Below are 22,040 nucleotides of genomic sequence, written 5' to 3'. Positions count from 1 at the left end.
TGTTTATCTCTTTTTACCTACTCTAGAGTCACTTGCTTTACTCTACAACAGCTTGCCGGGTGTCTCCAGACCGTTTGTTCCCCCTCCAGCTCCTCACCCCACACTCAACCTATAGACTATGCGGACTGCGTATACCATGCACCTGTTACTCCTTTTTTATTCTTAAATAGATTCTACCTGACGCAAGATGGCCACCAGAGTATGGGGTAGCAGCATCCAACCGGATAGCTTCCCTAGTGATGCAGGAGACCATAGAGGAACATTGTTCCTCTTGATTTCCTCTCCCTCTGCTATGCCTTTGCGGTTGAGGAAAGAGTGAAGAAAGTGAAGTGAAAAAAGTAAATTGCACCCACCTACATGCTATGCATCTCCAGATGTCCCCATTTTGGATCACTCTGAATAATATTCCAAGGGTTGTACAGAACTTACCTAATTTTCGACAAAGCAGTAGATTCTGGTGTTAGGACCTCTGCTCTGGCATCTTTGACACAGGAATGGTTTGTCTTCAATGTGGTAAATCAAACAGGGGTCGAGTTTACTTAAAGCGGAGTTCCACTTACACTGTCAAAAAATAAAAGTCAGCAGCTACAAAAACTGTAGCTGCTTACTTTTAAAAAACACACACTTACCTGTCCCACGATCCCACGGTGTGTACCCTGCAGCCCGTTTTACCTGCCATCTTCTCTCTCTGGGTGCCGGCATCTTCAGTGTGAGCACCCGGCTGTGACAGCTTGCACATGCGCGAGTAGCGCTGCACTTCCTGAGTGGTCCTGTAGTCTTCTGGGACCTGTCACGTGTCCTAAAAGACTACGGGGAGGGAGGAAGGGAGGACACCTTCCACTTAAGATCGCCTAGGCCAGTGGTGGCGAACCCGTGGCACGCGTGCCACAGCCGGCACGCCGAGCCTTATCTGTGGGCACGCCAGGAGAATCCAGCGGCGCGCTGTCTTCCCGGCTGTAGTGTGCGTGACAGCCGGGTCCCAAGTGCGCATGCACAAGAAGCAGTGCTCCTTGTGAATGGTAAGGCGGTACCTGGGACACATGACAGATCCCAGAAGCCGCTGGACCAATCACAAAGCGCAGCGCTTCTCGCGCATGCGCACTGGGCATCCGGCTGTCCGACGAGCGCCCACACTACAGAAGCCGGGAAGACAGCGTGCGGCTGGATCGAGGAACAGGTAAGATAAAAAAAAAAAAAACTCTGCGGAACTAAGAGCGGGTACCTGTCAAATTCAGGTACCCGCTCCCCCTCCCTCCCCAAAGGTCAGCAGTCATCCCTGTGCTGTCCGCAGTCTCTGGTCATCCCTGTGCTGTCCGCAGTCTCTGGTCATCCCTGTGCTGTGTCCGCAGTCTCTGGTCATCCCTGTGCTGTGTCCCCAGTCTCTGGTCATCCCTGTGCTGTGTCCCCAGTCTCTGGTCATCCCTGTGCTGTGTCCCCAGTCTCTGGTCATCCCTGTGCTGTGTCCCCAGTCTCTGGTCATCCCTGTGCTGTGTCCCCAGTCTCTGGTCATCCCTGTGCTGTGTCCCCAGTCTCTGGTCATCCCTGTGCTGTGTCCCCAGTCTCTGGTCATCCCTGTGCTGTGTCCCCAGTCTCTGGTCATCCCTGTGCTGTGTCCCCAGTCTCTGGTCATCCCTGTGCTGTGTCCCCAGTCTCTGGTCATCCCTGTGCTGTGTCCCCAGTCTCTGGTCATCCCTGTGCTGTGTCCCCAGTCTCTGGTCATCCCTGTGCTGTGTCCCCAGTCTCTGGTCATCCATGTGCTGTGTCCCCAGTCTCTGGTCATCCCTGTGCTGTGTCCCCAGTCTCTGGTCATCCCTGTGCTGTGTCCCCAGTCTCTGGTCATCCCTGTGCTGTGTCCCCAGTCTCTGGTCATCCCTGTGCTGTGTCCCCAGTCTCTGGTCATCCCTGTGCTGTGTCCCCAGTCTCTGGTCATCTCCTGTGCTGTGTCCCCAGTCTCTGGTCATCTCCTGTGCTGTGTCCCCAGTCTCTGGTCATCCCTGTGCTGTGTCCCCAGTCTCTGGTCATCTCCTGTGCTGTGTCCCCAGTCTCTGGTCATCTCCTGTGCTGTGTCCCCAGTCTCTGGTCATCTCCTGTGCTGTGTCCCCAGTCTCTGGTCATCTCCTGTACTGTGTCCGCAGTCTCTGGTCATCCCTGTACTGTGTCCGCAGTCTCTGGTCATCCCTGTACTGTGTCCGCAGTCTCTGGTCATCCCTGTACTGTGTCCGCAGTCTCTGGTCATCTCCTGTACTGTGTCCGCAGTCTCTGGTCATCCCTGTACTGTGTCCGCAGTCTCTGGTCATCCCTGTACTGTGTCCGCAGTCTCTGGTCATCTCCTGTACTGTGTCCGCAGTCTCTGGTCATCCCTGTACTGTGTCCGCAGTCTCTGGTCATCCCTGTACTGTGTCCGCAGTCTCTGGTCATCCCTGTACTGTGTCCGCAGTCTCTGGTCATCCCTGTACTGTGTCCGCAGTCTCTGGTCATCCCTGTACTGTGTTTGCAGTCTCTGGTCATCCCTGTACTGTGTCCGCAGTCTCTGGTCATCCCTGTACTGTGTCCGCAGTCTCTGGTCATCCCTGTACTGTCCGCAGTCTCTGGTCATCCCTGTACTGTCCGCAGTCTCTGGTCATCCCTGTACTGTCCGCAGTCTCTGGTCATTCCTGTACTGTCCGCAGTTCTGGTCATCCCTGTACTGTGTCCGCAGTCTCTGGTCATCCCTGTACTGTGTCCGCAGTCTCTGGTCATCCCTGTACTGTGTCCGCAGTCTCTGGTCATCCCTGTACTGTGTCCGCAGTCTCTGGTCATCCCTGTACTGTGTCCGCAGTCTCTGGTCATCCCTGTACTGTGTCCGCAGTCTCTGGTCATCCCTGTACTGTTAATTAGTTTGCACTACTGTACGAGTTGTTTTTTCTAAACCAAAAGCTCGATATTCAGGTTTCATTGCAGTGTTGGCACTTTGAAAGAAATAAGTTGGTTTTGGGTTGCAGTTTGGGCACTCGGGCTCAAAAAGGTTCGCCATCACTGGCCTAGGCGATCAGAGCAGAAGTAGGAGCGGGTACTTGTCAAACTCGGGTACCTACTCCCCCCCCCAAAGGTGCCAATCCTTAATGGAGAGCGGGGGAGCAGTCTTTAAAGTGGAATTTCCCCTTTTGGGTGGAGCTCTGCTTTAAACAGGTTAGCTTTAGAGTTACAGGGAACATTAGTGTCAGAGTTACAGAAATAGTTACTGCTATTTTAATTGCTGATCATACAGCTATGTCTAACACATTCAAACCTTCCACACACAAAGAGAAATGGAGCGTTTATCTGCGTTTATGGAGTCATTTTGTAAAAACAAAGTGATTCACTGGAATGCAGCACATAGTGTGTGTTCTTAATACTGCGCAGGAAAAGTTCACTGACCACTAGTTTTTATAGGATCTCAGTGGATAAAAGAGGAATGATAATCAACATTTTGCATTAGTAAATCTAACAGTTCTTCTGGTTTTTGTTACAGACACAGATCACTGTTTTTTCCTAGTAAAGTCTCTAAAATCAGCATTTACATGTCTGCTCTGTGATGTTCAAGTGGAGTTTCACTTTCTCAATCAACACTGACTATTTCTAACCCTTGTGTGGCTAGCATTAGTAAATAGATTGAAAAGTAGATCATATTTATTTGTTTTAAACTTTTTGAACATTTCTTCAGTTACTCCCTGGTCCACGGATGTCAATCACCGGGTCGCAGCCGGTGATTACCCGCCAGTGCCTGGTGATTACCAAAAATCACCGACAGGGAGGAAGACTGTTTTGTTTACAAACAGTCTTCCTCCCTGTCAGCTCGGGCACACTGCTCGGGATGGCTGTGCACAGCACAGCCATCCCGATCAGTGTGCTTACAGTGAATAACACCCCCCCCACCCCCTAGTAAAACACTCCCTACACACAGTTAACCCTTTGATCGCCACATTAACCCTTTCATGCCTAGTGTCATTAGTACTGTGTCAGTGCTGTTTTTTAGCACTTATCACTGTATTGGTGTCACTGGGGATGTCAGTGACACCAAGTTTGTTCTCCTCAGTGTCAGAATGCCTGACGCAGTCCTGCTAAAAGTCGCTGATCGCCGCCATTACTAAAAAAAAAAAACAGTATCTACAACGCCATTTGTAAATGCTATAACTTTCACATAACCCAATTAATGTACACGTATTGGGATTTTTTTTATAGCAAAGACATGGAGCAGAATACATTTTGGTCTAAATTTATGACGAAATTTGAATTTTAAAATTTTTTTACTGGACATGTTTAATAGCAAAAAGTCCAAAATATTGTTTTTTTCTCAAAATTGTATGCGAAAAATTTCTCTTGAGCCGAACTGGTTAATGCCAGTCTTTTTTGCTTATAGCGCAAAAAATAAAAAACACACAGGTGATCAAATACCACGGAAAGAAAGCTCAATTCGTTGGAAAAGAAGGACATAAATTTAATCTGGGTGTGGCGTTGAATTACTGCGTAATTGTCAAAGTAATGCAGCGCCGTAACGCAAAAAAATGGCCTGGTCAGGAAGGGGGGTAAATCCTCGGGAGTGCAAGTGGTTAACCTGCAAAAAAATTTGCATTTATTATTTTTGTCCAAAAGGTAAAATTATCTTTTAAAGTAAACCAATACTTGCCTAATGCAGGTTTACCTTAACTGCCCATCTGCACCTAATGATTTTCCTTTCACTAATTTGGTGTGTTTGACCACGGTGAGCTAAGGCTAAGTTCACACTAGCGTTGTGTGCAGGCGGCAGAGAGGCGTTTGGGAAGCGTTTTTACCGCTTCCCAAACGCCTCTGCCAATTCTGCACATTACAGCATATGGTGCTGTTTTAACGGGAGCGTTTGCGTTGCGTCACGGCAAAACGGATGCCTCTGGTCGAGTCAGGAGGCGTTGAAGCCTCCTATTCTCGTCTATGGGGCCGCTCCGCAAATGCCCGGCCGGCGTTTGCGGTGCAGTTGCGATGCGGTTGCGGGGCATTTGCGGAGCGGTAACACCACTCAAACTGCATTATAGGCGTTTGTGGGGCGTTATTAACGCTCGGCAAATGCCTAGCAACTGCCACTAAACCGTGCATGCAGCGTTTGCGGAGCGTTTGCCGAGCGTTAAAAAACGCTCCGCAAACGCCGGACCAACGCTTGCCAAACGCTATAGGGGCGTTTGGCAAGCGTTGGTAAAACGAAGAGAGGAAGCCCTGTGTAAGTTCCATGTGGATCTTACTCAGGGCTAAAGACTTGCTCTGTCTCCATGTGACAGGCACCAGTGGAAAGTGACCCACTTGCTCCACATTCCCTGGATGTATCATGTATTTCTCTTCGCTCTCTGGCAGAGGTTCAAACCCTTCTCCGCCCTGCCCAAAGCTCTGTCCTCAACTTTAAACTTTTTTTGTATGTCTTCTATACCATGGAAAAAAATTCTCAAATCTTTTACTAAAGTTGATGTATATCGGTAATTGGTAACTATATACAGTACTTGCAAATTGCAAAGGAAATGTCCATAAAATTATTTGCAGGACAGTGTACTTATGGATTGAATATGTATTGAAAATAGAATATTTTAACCAGGGAGATTTTATTCTATAGTTATAGAAATCCTGATATAGAGATGAAGTTGTTAGAGGACCTAGGCTAACTCAATTGACCACATTAAAATGCATTAAAATTACATTGTTCCCATTGTACATGCAGTTCTCTGGTGGATTGTTAAAATCTGTAGGTCAATTGCTTCCTGCTGTTCTGCTTTTGCAAAGTAATTAGAGTCATGCAGATAAAAGTTTGTAGTAGTAGATATATATAAAATAAGGAATTTCTGAACAAACGTTCAATTTCAGAAGCTGCAAATAATTAAAGCAAGTTATTTTAGGGGCAATTGAATTTTTCTAAAGAACTAATTACACTGATAACCTGTTTAATTTGCATATTGCCTGTTCCAATGAAGTGTCCTTCTAATGATCTTTGAATCCCCTGAGCTCAATGAACATCTAATAGCTTCATAGATTAGCAAACAGCAGCCCTTCCTTACAATGACCCTCTTCCTATAATTGTAAGCAAAAGTAATATAAGTGCCATTTAAATAGACAGTAAAACTTTTCTAATCTTCATCAGTGTGTCAGTATCCTTTAATACACAACATTTAAAAAGTGATAACTATTTTGTATGACTAAAAGTGTGGGAAAATGTGGCTTTTATTTGTAGAAACTGTAGACATTTTGGGGTGTGTGTGCACAGCTTATGGTATGTTAAGGGTATAAACTGGGTGAACAGCTTTCTTTTTCTCAGGCCATGTACATACATTGGTTCCCAGCCACATGGAGGGCTTCCATGTATGGCTCCTTTCATACTTGAGGACCATTCGTTTCATTAGTTCAGTCACGTTTTTTCAAAGCAAAAATGGATCAGTTTTTCATCACTTTACATCAGTTTTTACATTAGCTTTTTACATCCACTGAACCACTTGAGTGCCAGAGCCAATTTTTTAGGCCTGAGGATTACTTAAAACCCCCAAACATTATATATTTTCTGAAATCAGATACCCTAGAGAATAAATTTATGGTAGTTCCAACTTTTTATGTTACATGATCTTAGTGCAATGGTTTATAAAATGCTAAATTTCATTAAAAAAAATACAATGGAGTTAATTTTAGGGCACTCATTAGGGTTGCCACCACATCCATTTACCCCCCGGTCACATCAAGCCCGAATTTGAAATCGTGCGACTTACAGTGAAGCCTGGTAAATATGTCACAATTACCAGCCCCTTCCTTCCCTGAATGAACACAACGGTACCAATTCCTCATTGTGTTCATTCATAACTGAAGCATAGTAAATGGAGTTTTTATGGAGGGCCTGTCAGATTGGCTGTATGGGGCCCCATGGTTTCTAACAGCAGCCCTGCCCATTAAATACCCAGGAAGACATAGACAGCAACAAAAGCCAAACAGGTTCTAAACCTTTCCTGCTTTAGCTAGAACTAAATCAGTAATGCTATAATTTACAGTACCTGGAGGGCTTTTTGGTTCATTTTAGCCCCCTCAGCATAAAACGACTGGTTATCCTTTTTATAGTAAGATGATATAATTATTTACACTACTTTGTAAGAAGCAATTAGCTGTTTAACACCTGACTTACACTTTATAGCCTGACAGCTGTTGACCTCGAGCTGGATGAGTAACCTGATTCTATTAACTGTCATGAGTGTTGGTATCACCTGTGATGTCATGACAAGGTTAAGTTACAAATGGAGACTAACCCAATATTACAAGAGCATAAAGTATCCCAGTAATGTCCAGGAATGAAGGCGATACAAGGTCAAGCACTCAGTGCTACATATGAACGTTACTATTTGTGCCCCAAGGTAATGCAAATAAATTACTTATACCCTTTCTCTATCTTTGTTACCCCTTGTTCCTCTTTGACCCCTTTCTTGGCTTCTCTTGCCTCTTTCCATTTATTCTCTCTTGCTTTTGTGCCTTAGTCTTGAACTGGTGGCACTCTCCCCCTACTTTTGAAGCTACATAATTGGTACCAAAGAGCATTCTTCATTGGAATCGCTGGTCCTTCTACACCCTGTGCTAGACTGAAAGTTCTCATTTTGTCACAGCCAAAGCTATGCAATCTAAGTTCTCATGCAAACTGGAAATTTTGATAATGCTGGTAACGTTAGCTGTGTAAAGTCACGTTAAAAAAGTGAGTTTTTCAGCTTTTTTGTAGCGTTTTTGCATTAGTGTTTAGCGGAGTTCTGCCGCATTTAGTGGCGTTTTCCCACATTTGCGGTTTTTAGCGTTTTTTTATAAAAAAAATTTTTACCACGTTTTTTAGCATTAGAGTGGTTATACAGTTAAAAAATTCCTCTAGAAACTCACTAGTCCTGGGTTTTTTTCCAGCTAAAAAACATCCCAGCAAAAAAACGTTGATTACAGTCTATGTGTGCATGGACACATAGGATAACATGCTGGGGGGTTACTATCTGTACAAAAATGTCAAAAGCCAAAAACAGCAGCTGTAAAAACAACAAGTGTGCATGAGGACTAAACATATGCCATTTTATATTGGGATCCAATAGACTCTATCTGTGGTTACACCTTTGTACACACTGTTGTTCTATGTACCATTGTTAAAGGATAATTTCAGCTTCGGGAACATGTTAGATGTTCCACCCGTTTTTTAAGGTGAAACATGTAACATGTTCCGCTCAAGCAGCACCTCGGCGATCTGAGCCCTTTGTGTGACAGGAGTACGAGGAGAATTTATCCATATTAGCTGTCACTTTTTGAATATAGCATGACCATTCTGGGCTCTGGCCGTACGGCCATGTCATTCATTGATCAGACTGATGACCTATAGGGGGCTTTTAAAGCGTCGCCTTTAGAAAATATAGGGCACTGAAGTTTGTTTCCATTTCATGGGTGCATGCAAATTTAAGGTTTGATATGTTGGGTATCTATTTACTCGGTGCATCATCTTTTACATTTTACCAAAAATGGGGTAATATATTGTGTTTTTGTGCTAACTTTAGTGTGTATTTTACTGAAATTTTACTTTCCTAGACCTCTACGGTAGTATTGTGTGGCATACAAAATTGGAATTACCACTATTTTATTCTCTAGGGTGTCTTCTTTCAGAAAATATATAATGTTTGGAGGGGGGGGTTATGTAATCTTAAGGCTTAATAGGATTTTTTAAACATGTGTGCAAAAAAAACCTCAAAAACTGCTTTGGCAATAAAAGGGTTAAATGACTAGTTCACATTTGGGAACGTGTTACATGCTCCACCCATTTTTTGGGTGGAACATATAACATGTTCCCGCTCCTGCAGGGCCTCGGCAACCTGAGCCCTTTGCGTGACAGCATTACAGGGAGAAGTTCCCCATACTAGCTGTCACTTTTTGAAAATAGCGTGGCTGTGTGGGGCTCCGCCCACATGGCCGCGTTGTTCATTCATAGAGTCCTTTGCGGATGTCGCCTTGTAGTTCTCAATGAACTACCATGGCACTGTTGAGCACCATAGTAGTTCAATGATTCTTCCTGTCAGTGTGAAACTGCCTGCCCGCATGATGTATGGGCAGACAGATTACACTGGTATCTGCAGGAGATCTGCATGGCACCAGCCAGCTGATCGCTGGTGCGATGCTTTGCATGCTCCTAAAAAAATTTGTAAATGCACATTTTTTTACCTGCAAAAATGCGCATTTTATTATATGTTTTTTACAAGGTGAACTTTTGCTTTAGATATCTTCTAATGTTGCCTAAAACATAAAAAAAACTATTTTTTTTGTGAAACAAAAAAATTACTGGCTGGGAAACTCATCATCTTTATTTTCAAAAGGATGTAGCCACAGAATGAGTCATCACTCAAAGAGTGATAAACTGTGACTGATGCGAGCTGAAACCTGTTTTCATAACAAACAGTCTCTCACGCTGGCCTTAAAATAACTGTCATTTTGTGCACAGGGAAACATAACTGGATAGTATCGCACAGAGTATTATAATGTCTGATGCAGCAATGTACAGTACATTATTGTTATTCTCATAATTTACCAATATATTTGGGTTGATGAGATACAGAAACCTTTTGTAAACCCCTTATATACATATATTGAATTTTTTTCACCTGCAAAAAGATTTATATTTTGTGCAGTCAGTATTGTGAACTAGGCACCCTTGCCCAGACAGCACAGGCAGATCTTTGACCTACATGACAGTAGCAGCACAGATTGATAAAAATAATTGTAAAGTCTCAGTTTAAAAAAAAGGATAATAAACATATTATATTTACCTGCTCTGTGTAATGGTTTTGCACAAAGCAGCCGCAATCTCTCTCTTCTGGGGTCTCCCACTTGCGCTCCTGGTTCTTCCATTATGACTGCCCCCATAGCAAGCCACTCGAGTGGGCTTGATCCTGAACTGGGCTGTGCATGTCTATTGACGCAGACAATGCAGCTTGGCCCCGCTCCATACTCCCTCATCACTAGATTTGATTAACAACAGCAGGAGCCAATGGCTCCAGCTGCCCTTACTGAGTCCAGTGAAGAGGGAGGGAGCAGCAGTGCTGCTCTCAGGCACAGTTCTGGATCAAGATAAGGCCGAGGTAAGTATTTAGCGGAAGTGGGGGGGAGCTGCACCTAAAAGGTTTTTTACCTTAATGCAGAGAATGCATTAAGGTAAAAAAAACTTTAGCCTTTACAACCACTTATATGGTATCACTTAAATTTGAACTTTAGTCTTTGGCCTTTTTGTATAGTTACATTAGTCCAGCTTGAACCAATGTAAGTATGCATATACCATACCTGGCCAATCCCTGTGAAGGCTGGAAAGTGTTGTAGAAAATACTGCTACTACGGTGATCTCTGCTAGCTTCCAGATCCCTTGCTGAGTGGCTGCCCTGCTGCATAGTGAACACGGGGTCACTTGCTTGGTGTGAGTTCCATTCAGAGAACACTTTCCCCCAATAATGCAAAGTGTTCCCTGATTGGACAAGATGGAGAACATGATATCACAACCCTGCCTCATCCAAACAGAGAATGCTTTGCAGTCATTGAAAAATTACAAAGTGTCCTGGCCTCTCTGCCTTTTGGCTAAGATCAAATGTAGTATCTGTTCTTATCAGTGTCCAGTAGGGACAAAGTATAATCCAGCATCACTCTCTCCTTTTACCGTATATACTCGAGTATAAGCCGAGTTTTTCAGCACATGTTTTGTGCTGAAAAACGCCCCCCTCGGCTTATACTCGAGTCAACGTCTGCAGATGACATGCCGTCCCTGTCATCTGGACACACCCCCGGGATCAATCCTCACCGGTGATTGGCCGCCGGAACTGTAGCTCAGGAGAGGCACACAGGCGCCCAATCACCGGCGAGGAGGTGGAGCTTGGAGAGGAGGAGCCGAGCGGCACCGCGAAGATCGAGCGAGTGAAGAGGAGGAGAGCGGCCGGAGAAGGAAGACATCTGACCGGTAAGTGTGTACCATGGGAGAGGGAGGGAGCGAGCGAGCCCAGGCTGGAGCAGGGGTCACCAACGATGGGGCACTATTCCTCCCCCCACTGACAGCAACGATGGGGCACTATTCCTCCCCCCACTGACACCAACGATGGGGCACTATTCCTCCCCCCACTGACACCAACGATGGGGCACTATTCCTCCCCCCTCGGCTTATACTCGAGTCAATAGTTTTTCCCAGTTTTTTGTGGTAAAATAAGGTACCTCGGCTTATATTCGGGTCGGCCTATACTCGAGTATATACGGTAGGTGAGAATGGATGGCTGTATATGATGGGTACTCTAAAGGCTAGTAATGGCTGGAACAGAAAACAAGGCGCCCACAGGCTGTTGGGGCCCGGGAGTAATCCACCGGAAAAACTGGATGGGCTCAGTTCCTCCTGGTTTGAATGGATCCACATTGCCTGGCCATGCCATGGTGTCTGCATGGCCACAGTTATTTATTTTATTTTATTTCTTTTTCTCCATGTGTTAGTCACTTTTGTGTGTGTTTTTTTTCACTGGATGGAGGGTGTGGTTCCTTTGGGCCTGCCCTGAAGTCTAGGGGGAGGATGTGTGGCCACCAGGTTCCTTCCTCTCCTGAACCTGTGTGGTTCTCTGGGAGAGCCACGGGACCTAGTACTCGGAGGCCAAGAGGAGAGGGGTCTGCCAGACCTTTTGACTAGGTGGACCAAGTTCACAACCTTGTCCCTGTCAGGAGCCTTGCGCCCTGGGGATTCAGGGTAGAAGTCCTACCCCTTCAGGGGGTGGACAAAAATCACACCCTCAAGTCCACTTTTTGTGTGTGTTCACATGCACACTTATTTTGTTCACCTTTGGGTTTAAAAAAAAGCCCAAAGTGTTCTCGGAATAGTGTTTGTGCTGAGTGAGCAACCCTCTGTGTTTAATATGCAGCAGGGCATCCGTTCGGCATGGGACACAGAAGCAAGTAGTCCCACTACAGTGACTTTCAGTTTGCACAGGGATCAGCCAAGTATGGCACATGCATACTTACTTTGGTCCAAGCTAGACCAATGTAACTTAACAAGAAAAGCCAAACCCAAACTTCAGTTCTAAATGCCAAACCTCCTGGATTACACCCCAGTCACATCAGGTGCGACTTAGCATGCGATTTGCATCCCATGAGACTTGCAAATTGTATGCCAAGTCATTGGCAAATTGTATGACAACTCATGGGCCCCCCAGGCAATAGGGGATCATGGGGCCCCTGTGTCCTTGCCCAAACTCAAAAAAGCCTATGAAAAAGGTACCAGGGGCATCTCATGGGGCCCCCTACTGACCCCTGGCCCTAGGGCAGTGCCCCAGTTTCCAAATGGTCAGTCCGCCCCTGGCCAAGTCGCACCCTAATGACCGCAATTAGAGTGGTCAAATCGGTGTGGTTCTGACTTGGTCACAGCTGCACCGATTTCTAAAGTAGTGCATGTACTACTTTTGGTGCAATTTGCATAGACATCTGTGTCAGATGTCTTGCAAATTGCTCCTGAAATTGGCATCTCACCCGTCGCACGATTTCAAAGTTGGGCTTGATGTGACCTGGGGGTTAATCTATGGCTAACATTCAACAATGCTCTACTACAACATGTAAGGTATGAAACCGTCAGTAGAGGGACCCAGAGAGTTATAGAGAACACTGAGTTCATGTAAATATAGGTGATCATAAGTGAGTGAACACCAATGAAACTCTTGTTAGTTCTTAGTTATCAGGAAAGATCTGAATGTTTGCAGTTCTCATAAGTGAATGGAGTACATAGATATTTTTGCATAACTGAAGACTTCTTCAGCTGTCATTGTTGATTTCTATTTCTCTGTCTTTATAACAACTGATTACAGCTACACATGTGTATGCCTAGTACTTTTACAAACAGACAATATATAATCGGAGAGATTACATACATTTTCTTTTTTGTAACTGTACTTGGGATAGTTTTTTATATGTAATTGTTACATAACTGTATGTTCTATTGGAAATTAACCTTGCTGCAGATTATTGAAGATTCTTTAGGCCCCTTTCACACGGGGCAGACTCCGTTTTGATCAGCAAGGGATCTGTCCACTGATTCCCTGCTTATCAGAGCAGAGCGGGAGGAGGAGACATCCTTGTCCACTCAGACAGAGCCCACTCTGCTCTATGGGCTGCTGGGTATAGACGGACTTCACTGTTTGTTTGCACCTGACTGCCCTCCAATCCATTCCACCTAGATGGAGGAGGATGGGCAGCACAGTGGATAAGTGGTTAGCACCTCTGCCTGGCAGCACTAGGGTCACTGGTTCAAATCCCAACCATGGCACCACCCGCCTGGAGCTTGCATGTTCTCCCTGTGCCTGCATGAGCTTCCTCCAGGTACTCCGGTTTCCTCTCACACTCCAAAGACATGCTGGTAGGTAAATTGGCCCTAGTATGTGTATGAATGTAAGTTAGGGACCTTAGATTGTACACCCCTTGAGGGCTAGGGATTGATGTGAATGTACAATATATATGTAAAAGCTCTGTGTAAATTGATGGCGTTATATAAGTACCTGAAATAAATAAATAATGGACTCCTGGATGGAGGAAGGATTTTTCTTTTTAGAGGACCTGATCGGATCAGAGGTTGGTGGGTGTAAATGGACACAAATCCATTTACAGCCGCCAATCCATAGGGGTGAATGGAGGGTACGCATGAAAAATTGACAGGCATACCTGATTGGACCCTATGTGCGAAAAAAGGGCCTAAGGGTTTTACATTTGAATTATACTGTGTTATTATTTATTATAAATGTATATATCAATCTCTTAGATTGTAAGCTGCAAGGAGCAGAGCCCTCCTAACCCTCTTGTATTGAACTGTATTGTTGCTGTATTGTCTCCCTTTATATTATAAAGCGCTAAGCAAACTGTTGGCGCTATATAAATCCTGTATAATAATAATATATCATAAAGATTACAGCTGGTGTGCATCCCTGGGATGTTGAGTGTAGAAACCTCGCACCAGTGTCCCTGGGAGGTGTAGTTGTATAAATAGGCAAGGTGGCAGAAAATAATTTCTGATTCATTACTATTGACTGTAGCTTTTAAAAAAAAGATATAAAATTCTGGATGTGACGCTTAGGGCTCATGTACACTGCAGCTCCTAAACTGACGTTCAGGAGCTGTTCAGCGTTTTTTTTTTCAGCAGCCCCTAAACTCTCCCTAATGTTTTCCTATGTGTCCATGTACACATAGTCGTTTACAGTCATTTACAGGGAGTTGAGTTTACAGTAGTTTTTTTTTAACGCACCAAACTTGTGTTCAGGAGTAGATTTTACTGGCGTTTCAAACACCAAATGCTTGTAAACGCATGTAAACACTCATAAACGCATTTGATTTTACCAGAGTTCCAAACGCTTGTAAATGCATGTAAACGGGGTTAACCGCGTTTACAAGCGTTTGCGTTTAGAAGCGTTTTTTTAACTGTTCCATGTCCAGATTCTGTCCAGAGCCTTTTTCATCATCAGAAATGCATGCAAAGTGTTTTCCATGTATTCAAATAGACCAAGTACACCAGCGCAGTCAGTTCCAGGTTTTGCGTGAAGGAAAAAATGGCAGAACTTGCTGCATTATGCTCATGATGGGATCCATAGTGAAGACAACCAGAAAAGACAGGTAATCTCAACACATACTGCTCTCTCTGCTTCTGCTCTCTCTATTCCTCTCAAAATGTCTGAAATAGTTAATTTTTTACTACTTTTCAGTGCATTCTGGGCATTTAGGTAGGTCTCCTGAGATTATCTTTTAAAAACGCTTCTAAACGCAAACGCACATAAACGCGGTATGCAAACACTGCTAAACTGACATTTTTTAACCTATGTTTTCTAGCAGTCAGTTTCCATCATTCAGAAGAGGTTTCCAAACGCCCCGTGTACATGAGCCCTTACATGACAGGATGAACGTAAGTGGAGCTCCATGTTCTCCACCCTGTAAAGCTTCTGGACTCTTCTCATTCTACTGGCAAGAATAGAAGGAGCTGACATACAAAGATGTTGCATGAGTATCAGAAATAGGTACAGTGAGAGCAATGCAGCAAGGGTGTCAAGATGGAAATCCAATCAGCAGTGCCAAGATGTGTAGATCTTTCCAGTGGATGGAGGAGGGCTAGCAGCATCCTCCCGTATCTAAAATATTAGATCCTTTCGAGTGATCATTTCTGTTTTCTAGGTAGATCTCTGTGAGTAGAGGGTTAATTCTTTTTTTGGTCAGTGGCAGAATGAAGTTAATGCTCTATGGATTACTGCCAGTGTAATCTCTCCCATGCAGCGCTGGCGGCTCATGGCTGTGATGTCTCTCGTGTTTATGCACAGCTCCTAAACTAGCCTTATACGGTCACACGCATGACATCATGAGAAGGAACTATGGAGACGCAGAATGACTTCACACACTACATTAGCTGCTTTATATAGCTTGAAGCTTAATCAAACATGAAACTCGTGAGGATAAAAATGTGCAAACTTCCCAGAAATGTAAAGATTTCTCATTGTCTGAAGCAATACTCAGATCTGTCACATTGCTCTGTGTACCCAGCCTGCTTTATTGTTTATCTGAGTGATACAATTGTTCATCATAATATTCTTTTTAGATGTGATAGTGGTTGTAAACCTCAAGTGTGAAATAAGAACAAAGCATATCCCTCTATAGTGGGCACTTGTTTCAATTAGGAGCAATAAGTGTAATTTCTATTTGTTTCATTCCTCTGCTTGCTGCATGAATCACTTCTGACAAGTTTTCTTGATGCCAAGAGCAAAATTGTGACAACGGAGGGAGCTCCAGTCTGTGATTGACAGCCTCAGCTCTGTTCCTGTGTGCTGTGTGAAGGGGGGGGTGTGTCCCTTCCCTCCAATCAGCTCTCAGTGCTCTCCTCTCTGAGCTCTGCAGTGTGTAATTTCAGCTCTCTGCTCCTTGTTTTTTGAAAGCCCAGACAAACTTTATAAATTCTGGACTTTGAAGGACTGTAGAGAGCTCCCCAAAAGTTCCAATTCCTAATGGTGGGAAGGGGATGAGTCACCAAAGTGGAACTTCCCCTTTTGCGTGGAGCTTCACTTTGAATTATATTGGGGTTAAAGCAAAACAGAGCAAATTGGTCCAAACTTAAGCTGGCCGTGCACAGATTTTTTTTATTCAACCTATAGGCTGAATGAAAAATTGAACAGACTCCTCTATCCATGCTATACATCACAGATATATGAATCTCCCACAATGGCTTTTGTTTTTTTTACATCCAGCATCAATGGAATTTGATTGGAAGATTTTCCTACTTCTTCAATTTTTTAATCAAAGGATGGTGACGACAGGACTACCAAGAAGCCATTTTCAGCTGTTTTATCAGGAACTGGCTGAAATGTGCATAATTTATCACCAGCTGTATCTTGACTACAGAATTCATAGAAAGTCCTGTAGTATTCAAAGGAAAGCTTAGGATGAAATCCCACTAGTGTGTTCTGGGTCTTTTTTGAGGCATGTCAATGGAGAATTATGGAGGGTATCCATCTGAGTTAAAGCTGAACACTAAGCAGACACAGTATATAAGACACACATAAATGCAGCTCTTTCACACATAAATGCAGTTTTCTGCACTCCTGTGACCCGTTTTCACAGACGTCACAGAGCCAGTCCAGGCTCAGGAAAGATCCTGACCATATGGTTGAGATCCACCCATATGTTGGGACCAGCAGCTGGCTCAGCCTCTCAGTACACCGCTGGGAGACAGAGCCCATCGGTCAGTGCTCGAATGAGTGCTGGAGGGACAGAACAGAGAGCAGGGGACTGACAATCACTGGCTATCTGCTCACTGAAGACTGAGAACTGAGTGATCAGTGGTCTTTGATCGCTCAGCTCTCAGTCTTAGAAGCAGCGGGGGACAGATGCAGCATTGGACAGATGCTGCATCCACCTAGGTGATTATAATTTTTTATTTTTTTACAGAGAGCCATACTTCCCTCTTATTACACTATTAAATGTTTTTTTAAATGCAAACCGTGCAAGTAGCCGAAATTTGACCTGGTGTCAGCTCTTTACATTCTCTGTATAGCAAGGCTGGAGTGTTAGAGGGAGAAACAACACAAAGGAGCCAATCAGTTTATGTGCTTACAAGAAATATATTGATAGTAGGAGAAAGCAGAATGACAGATTAGTTCATTACTGTATTGCTTCTCTTTTTACAGTCCAGTCACAAGCTGGGATGGGTCCTTGATGCCCTGGGCTCAGAGAAAGTAGGATAGATTGATGCTTCCCATCAGATTGAGGACATCTAATGGCTGAAAAAAATACTGCAGGGGAATTCTCTGAACTGAAGTTGGATTCTGCCAGAAAAGCTGGTTTTATTATTTTATCTTTTAATGGACTATTCAGTGTTCTATTGATATTTTAGGTGACTTTCTGCTTCACCTGAAATATCTGTTTGTTCTTTTAATGTGTAATGGACTATTCATTGTTTTATTGATATTTTAGGTGACTTTCTGCTTCACCTGAAATATCTGTTTGTTCTTTTAATGTGTAATGGACTTATCATTGTTTTATTGATATTTTAGTTCTGCTTTAACGTAGTTATGATTTATTAGCAAACGTGTCACTTGCTGCTAAAAGTAAATGAAACATAAATGAATAAAGAACTTGTTGAGCAAAATCAGTCAGTCAACCAGTACTTAAAACACCGATCTCACAACTCTTGGGTCCTGTGTTAGATTCTAGCAAGTACCCTATCAGTATGAAGTTCTGAACATTTTGTTCTAACCAGGGGCGTCCCTAGGGTTGGTGTCACCCCTCTGACGATCCCTGCAGGATGGATCACATCTGCGGATTGAGCAGATGGGAAGCATAATGGAGTCTGATCCATTATGCTCCCCAATCCGCAGATTGTCGGATTGCAACCTATACAGGGTTAACTGATCTTTCAGCACCGGTCCGGTCTGCACATGCTCGAGAAGTGATTATCAGATGGAGGAGGTTCCTGCTATCATTGCCACATTTCCTGGTTACAGACAAGTCCTGGATCTTGCACAGCCTTACCTAGATCAGTTAACCCCGTATAGGTTGCAAGCCCACAATCTGCGGATTGGGGAAGCAAGATGGATCGGATCTGTGGATTGGGAAGCATAATGGATTGAACTCCGATCCATTATGCTCAATCCGCAGATCCGATCCATCTTGCGGGGATCATCGGCTTGCTTTAAAACTTTCCTTTTTGTGGAGCTCGTGGAGAGGGTCTGGTGTCACCTCATGCGATAGGTGTCACCGGGTGCACCACACACTCCCCGCACCCGCCTAAGGACACCACTGGTTCTAACTGCTTTTAGCATTTGGATCTTGTTATATATGATCCTTCATTTGTAATCAGTGTTTACCATCAATAAGCATTTTATACTATTAAACCACTCACTGGTTATTTCCAGCCCTGGGGCAGATAGTAATGAAGCTTTGAAAGTTGAGTCAGGCTCAGCTGACAAATAACCATACATACACAAATGCACACCGTGTGATAACTATAGCAGAAGCTGTAACTGTACAGGTCACAATTGTATTCACTGCAGCGAAGTACAAAGAACAAGAGCACTTGTAAGAGCGTCTTATCAGATCATACACATGCACGAGATTCCATTACAGCGTGTAATGCTGATAACATGAGGATTAGAATGTGCTGCTACATACAAAAATATTTAGCCTGGCTGTCAACTTGTAAGCATTACATTCAGTAATAAGTGTGATTCCTACTGAGATAACGATAGGGCCTATTAAAAAAAAATGCATTTACATTCAAATGGGGCAAAAAATCAGGCTACATCCTGTGCTGGTTGGATGTGTTTCATTGATGGTGATGAGTATCAAAGGAAATTATACTGCAAATCCCAATACTGCTGGGTATGGGAAAACGTTACCCTCCTCTGTCCACAACGCAGGGCTTGGCGTCTCACCTATTCATTGCCAGACCTCAGGATAGCGATATTGGGGCAGGGGTTATGCCACTCACTGTTCAATTGTCATCAGTGCTAGTTGTTTCCAGTAAGGAATTGAAGTTAAAGCGGAGCTCCACCTAAAAAGGAAAGTTCTGCTTTAAGCCTTTGTCACCCTCTCCCCATTAAGGATTGGCACCTTTGGGGAGCAGGTACCCGAATTTGAAAGGTACCCGCTCCCACTTCCTCTGCGATCGCCTAGGCGATCGGAAGCGGAAGTTGTCCTCCCCCCTTCCCTCCCCGTAGTCTTCTGGGATACTGTACAAGACAGGTCCCAGAAGACTACGGGGCCATTCAGAAAGGGCTTCTCGCGCATGCGCAGTGTGCACCCGACTGTGAAGCCGCAAGCTGTCACAGCCGGGTGCCCACACAGAAGATAGCGGCGCCAGGGAGAGAAGATGCCCGATGAAACCAGCGGTGGTGAGGACACTGCTGGACCGAGGGACAGGTAAGTGGCTGTATTTTAAAAGTCAGCAGCTACAGTTTTTGTAGCTGCTTACTTTTTTTTTTTTTCAGGCGGAACTACGCTTAAAGTATAGGCAGGTGCTGTTCAACAAAATGAACAGAATACTATAAATCAGAGTTTCTAAATGAGGGTTCCATGGAACCCTAGGGTTCCTCAAGAGGTTGCTAGAAATCCCTTGAGCAATGAGCAATTTCTGCCTCACAGATAAGTTCCCACTGACACCATTGATCTTTTATCTGCTATCTGTAAAGACCGCTTCAAACCACAGAAATGCAGCAGTGTGTTTTTGATGCGTTCCAGTGTGTTTTTGATGCATTTTCAATGCGTTCCAGTGTGTTTTGTGCCTTTTCTTTTTACTCAGTTTCCTTTTTGTGCTGTAACACATTCTGGTGCATTTTCGATACATTTCGATGCATTCCGGTGTGTTTTTGATGCATTTTGTCACATTCCCGTGCAGTTGCCTGCAGAAAAAATGCAGCATGTTCTGCTTTTCTTGACTGAACTGGAATGCACTGCAATAGTGTGAACTTTGCCGTTGGAATCCATGTAAGCTATTGTTCATGCGTTTCTGATGTAGAAAAAAACTCATTGCATGTGGTGTGAACTGGCTCTTAGGGAGTAATTCCTCTCAATGACAACAAGTATAAGGAGCATTCTTCCTACTGACAATCACCCTAATGCATGGGGGCCAGATGCGGCCCTTTGCCTGCTTTTATCCAGCCCTTGGGGCACTATTTCATTCACTGATACCAACAATGGAAGAAAATTCTCCCACTGACACCAATGAAGGGGTACATTTCCTTCCAATGACACCAAAGATGGGGCACAATTCCTCCCAGTGACACCAATAATGGGGCCCAATGACACCAATGATGGGTCACAATTCCTCCCACTGACACCAACGATGGAGTGCTCTTCCTTCCTCTGACACCAAAGATGGGGCATTATCTATTCCAATTGACATCAGGACCTTTTCTACTCCCAACAGCCAACGTTTGGCCCCCCTAAAGTCCGAAGGACAATAAACTGGCCCTTTCTTTAGAAAGTTTGGAGACCCCTGCACTAATGTATCATGAGTTGTAGACATAGTAACTTTTAGCAGAGGTTCTCTGCGACCAGAAGCTATTTCATGGGTTCCTCTGTGTTGTTAAGGTCAGGAAGGCTGCACTAAACATTTGTCTGACATCAGCCTTAGGAAAAATCAAGGCTAATGTTTTATTGTGTAGACTGTAATAGCACTTGTAATAAACATAGTTACATAGGCTGAAAAAAAACACCATATAAAAACCTCCAAATACATAATCCTATATCCAAAGTTGATCCAGAAGAAGGCAAAAAAGCAATAAAGCATGATCCAGGAAAGGAAAGAAACAAAAGAGAAGGAAAAGAATCCTTCCTGATCCCCTGAAGGCAACTAGATATTCATTGTATTCCCTGTTATTACCTATAAATGTTAGTAATCAGTTATAGTTTGAGCATTTAGGAATAACATACATATACTAAAGTTTTCTGGATGGTTTGTATTTGTCGGTGACCTGTTTTGCACAATTGCAGATTTAAAGTCTGTAGATTATATTACTTTATAACATAATTAACATCCAGCATTTTCATTCTTCCTCTGTCACCTTCCCAATTAGCCTGGAAAAAAAGAGTATACATACAAAAATAGCCCAGGGCAGGGTGTGTCTGTGGAAGTCATCAGCCACCCTCTCTGCTAACCTCAGAAGTTATTAATAGAACTTCTCACATTAGTTACATACAATATACAGTGGCGAGTTCTGTGTATAGAGAAGAAGAACATTGTACCAAAATGAATATTATATCCTAGGCTACAGATTACTGGACACCTTTCCTACCTTTACCATACTCGGTTACCATTTAGGGCTTGTTCAAATGGATGGCCAGAGGGTGGTAAAAGCAGGTGTTTGAGCCACTGTTTTACTTCCCCCCAACCACCCATCTAAACTAGGGCACTCAGGGCTGTACAGTAAAGCATCACTGTTATATTTGGCAGGATTGCCATCAACCCATACAACCCATTTAAAGTGATGTTAAAAGCTATATTATAAAATAAAACAAACAAGAATGTCATGCTTACCTGCTCTGTGCAATGGTCCTCCTCTTCTTGGGTCCCCCGTTGGTGCTCCTAGCCCTTCCCTCCTGCCAAGTGCCCCCGAGGAGGCTTGTTCCCAAGCCGCCGCCCTGTGTGTCCATTAACACACAGAGCTGTGGCTTGGCTCCGCCCTCTCATAAATGACTCACTGCCGGTGATTGACAGGAGTGGGAGCTAATGGCTCCCACTGTTGTCTCAGCCAATGAGGTGGGAGAGTTTCCGGAGAGCTGAGGCTCTTGTGCACATTGCTGGATCGTGATAGGGCTCAGATAGGTATTAGAGTGCTGCTGCACATTGAAGGTTTTCTACCTCCATTTATAGAATGGATAAATGTAAAAATCTTGAGCCTTTACAACCATTTTAACTGAATGGGGTTGCATCACAACTGCCCTGCAACCATGTGCAATGCACACGCTTGTGACACGGGGTTAGGCATGTTGAGTGTTAAAGCAGGCAGTGAGGAGATGACATATCACCTACTCACCACCTGTCAAATGCT

The 22,040-nt window shown here is 44.1% G+C and overlaps 1 protein-coding gene and 1 pseudogene across 18 annotated transcripts in view; both read left to right on the top strand.

Moving 5' to 3' along the window:
- The window catches only part of LRRFIP1 (LRR binding FLII interacting protein 1), a 185,363-nt gene that overhangs the window by 29,999 nt on the left and 133,324 nt on the right, over window positions 1–22,040 (top strand). The gene's annotated exons all lie outside the window — the stretch shown is intronic.
- LOC149474176 (U2 spliceosomal RNA) lies at window positions 10,565–10,790 on the top strand (annotated as a pseudogene).

This window comes from Staurois parvus, unplaced genomic scaffold (genome assembly GCF_062004578.1).
Source record: "Staurois parvus isolate SC_StPar_1 unplaced genomic scaffold, SC_StPar_1.0 ptg000011l, whole genome shotgun sequence".
In the NCBI taxonomy this organism is placed as follows: Eukaryota; Metazoa; Chordata; class Amphibia; order Anura; family Ranidae; genus Staurois; species Staurois parvus.
This window is presented reverse-complemented; position numbering and strand designations above follow the sequence as displayed.